At 41.2% G+C, this 3,468-nt stretch overlaps 1 long non-coding RNA gene across 1 annotated transcript; it reads right to left on the bottom strand.

Moving 5' to 3' along the window:
- Nucleotides 1-745: 745 nt before the first annotated feature.
- LOC125525648 lies at nucleotides 746-2,897 on the bottom strand. Its single transcript, XR_007291379.1, has 3 exons — nucleotides 2,761-2,897; nucleotides 1,325-1,414; nucleotides 746-1,214 (listed from the first exon to the last, which is right to left on the bottom strand). It is a non-coding gene; the product is annotated as an uncharacterized LOC125525648 (long non-coding RNA).
- Between the last annotated feature and the right edge of the window lie 571 nt (nucleotides 2,898-3,468).

Raw genomic sequence — 3,468 nt, 5'->3', positions numbered from 1 at the left:
GGCTCCTAGTTGCGACCAAGTTAGAAGACATGCAGTTGCGTGGCTAGTGTGGGACATGCAAATTGGTGCCTTTCCTCCTCCGACAAAGCAAAGGCTCCTAGTTGCGACCAAGTTAGAAGACATGCAGTTTGCATGGCTAGTGTGGAACATGCAACTGGCCCCTCTCCTCGTCTGACAAAACAAAGACCCTAGTTGCGACCAAGTTAGAAGACATGCAGTTGCGACCATGTTGGAAGACATGCGGTTGCATGACTATAGTTGAGCATGCAACTGGCCCCCTTCTGTCTCGCCGCCGCCCCTTCCGACAAAACAACGGCTCATAATTGCGACCAAGTTAGAAGACAGACATGCGGTCTTTCTTGGGTATTTTTTGTGCAGCACAGAAAAAACAAAACAGAGACAACTATGAGTGTTTTTATCAAAATTTTGGTCTTTGAATCATATCAAAAAACATAGTAGGGAAAACTTACAAAAATAAAGTAAAAACAAATTTCGGATTTTCCACTTAAAGCATACTGAAAAAACAAAAATGAAAGGAAGAAGATGAATACAAATACATGTACAAACATACTTGCACAAACTAAAAACCCTGCAAATAATCTTATATTTTTACTTATGTAATTTTCAGTTCACAATCCATATTACCACCCCCCCTCTTTTTAAGAACCAGATTTGCATTATGTGTTCAAAGAACTTGCTTGTAGCATACCCATACAAAAAATAAGAAAAAATATATACATACCATCGTGTGCAAACGAACATCTGTCCTTGTGAGGCGGTGAACGAAAGGAAACCCGATGAAGTCATCACTGAGAGGCAGCAACCCTTATAGCTGAAAATCCTCTATCTCATTAAGCTGAAGCCCCGTACTGTGAACAATCTCTTCACCATCGTCACTTGAAGCTTCTCCATCCTCATCATCTGAATCTAAATCTTCAATGGGATCACCCTCTTCCATAGGTTGTCCATCTTCGGAGCCGTTGCCCACCTGGATCACACAAATAACTGCCCTAGGCGAAGATTCATCCAGGAAGAACACCGCCATCTGACCCCAGCTTATTGTCTTCATAGAAATTCCTCCAACCTCTCCCATACATTGTTCTCTTTGTATGACCCTTCTAACACTTTATGGTGTACGCCCGTTGGTTTGCCACAAATGTCACCTTCTCTCCCGTCATGTTGTTGAAACGGACCCTTTCATTACATGGCACAACCTGTTTTGGTTTGAACACAAAAAATAATAATAATAAAGTCAGGAGTGGTGTCATGACAAAAGTTAGGAGTGGAGTCATGACAAAAAACAAAAAAGTTAGGAGTGAGTTACCCCTCCATTTTTGAACTTCTCCCATGCAAACATGCTGAAACCGCTTTCCTTGGTCTCATAGTTGCAATGGTTCAAACAAACTCCACAAACCTTCGTGCACATAAAAAAAGAAGCAAAAAAAACACTAAAAATTAGAATGTATAAATCGCTAAAAATAACTAAGGAAAGAATAATATAAAAAACATATAGATTTCAGCATGTATTCATGTAGCTTTATGACTGTGTGAAGCCCAAAGACCCTGCTTACCAGATGGTACAAGCACATTTACTTACATATACAAGAAAAGTACTACTGCTGCCCCCTAAAATTAATTTAATATCGCAAATGGTGACAATGTACTAAAGGGCATGTGCCACCAAAATCTCCCTGGTGTCTCAATACTCAACAGAAAACACAAAGCAGCATATCAAAAGGTTGTCTAAAAAAACTAGCAGATGGTATATCCTATAAAAACACTCTTTCTTGTCTCTGTTTAACATGACTTGATTAATTTTTGCTATCATGCTAGCAAAGTGTACTGTTCCCACTAAAGTGTTCAGGAAAAAAGTCATAGCATGAACAAACAAGTGCTGACTAGTACTTTTGCTGAATGCTAAACCAGAAATATTCTCAGCTAAAGAATCCTAAAAAAACAGAACAACTTCTCTAAAAAGTACCTACAAGCATAAAAATTGGTGGTGCTGCTAGTACTACTTCTAGTAAAATACAAAGGAGGAAACCTTCATGTCACTCTATTATAGCTACTTGGCTTTAGGACTAGTTCTAAGAAAAAAAATTATTAACTCAATATAGCCTCCTAAGAAGAAAGTTATTAAAAACAAAATAAAAAATAAAAAAGTGCCACACTGGTAAATGGGTTGCGATTAAAAATCTGGAAAAAGAATCTGAGAAAGGCAACACCACATACACTGCTAGTAAAAAATGGGTCCAGTGAAAAAGAACACATCATGCTCTACTATCCCAGGTGATGATTTCCAACATTCTACTGGGACACAAAAAAGATTCAGTAACAAAAACTGAAACTCCTAGTGGAAAAAATAGTTTCAGTAACCATACCAACACCTGCACAATAAAAAGCTATAAAAAAACAAAAATGCCTATAGATTACTGTAATCAGACATCTGTCCATGGAAAAAAAACGAATCTACATTATATGGATACATGCAAACCTATATATACCACTAAAATTCAGCATACATGTTGATACAGACGAACACAGAAAAATGAAAATCTGATTAAAAAAGCTAAACACTGGGGGCGATTCTCTGCTTGAAACTACTAAACCAATGTACTTGATACAAAACAAAAAACCTGGAACTCATTCAGATCTACGGTGTGGCGTGCAAACAAAAAAACCAATCCACACAACCCCACTCAGATCTATGGTGTTGCTCGCAAACAAAACAAAGAGGAAGCAAGCTTGTGGATGACTCACTTGGCCAGCAGCATCGGCCATCTTTTCCGTTGGAGAACACCTGCAGGAGCACCGAGCACTTCTTTGGATTTGGGAGAGGGAGAATGAAGAGAGTGGAAAGGATAGAGATGAAATGACTGCAGCTAACTGCCCCTCCCCTCCTCTTATCCCTTATTTACCACGGTGGCCTCTTCCCCTTCCCCGTCAGCGGCCCGAGAAAGAAAAAACAAAGATAGAACAAACAAACAAACAAACAAGCCCACCCTGAACAAAGTGCCCCAGCCCACAAAACGCTCACGTGCGGCCACGCATCGACGGCAAAAATTAAACGGGCCGATCCGCACCTTACAGGGGCCGAAAAGGGAAAAAGCGCCCCAACGCGAATCTTCACGCGAACGCAGATCGGACGGCTGGCCAGTCGACTGAGACTCAGTCGACTGATTTTTAGCAAACCCCAAACTAAATAGGAAACAACTCTAAGGATTCCAATCTTGGGATGAAGGGCATGAATGATGAACTGAAGTGCGGGGAGGCGGGGGGCAGGAGGAGGAGGATTGTCGGAGAAGTCTGTAATGGTCAAGGTCTTCCTAGGACTTGGCACAGGCTGCAACACGCCTCCGTCGGGTGTCACCACGTGTCCCCTCGTGGTTTGATGGCTGGCAACTTTCCCTCCTTTGCCCAAACCAACACCCAAATTGGTGTCCAGGAGAGACAGTTTCTGGCCAGGAC

Source organism: Triticum urartu, chromosome 7, assembly GCF_003073215.2.
Source record: "Triticum urartu cultivar G1812 chromosome 7, Tu2.1, whole genome shotgun sequence".
In the NCBI taxonomy this organism is placed as follows: domain Eukaryota; kingdom Viridiplantae; phylum Streptophyta; class Magnoliopsida; order Poales; family Poaceae; genus Triticum; species Triticum urartu.
Note: the sequence above shows the minus strand (reverse complement) of the source record. Positions and strands in the feature narration are given on the sequence as shown.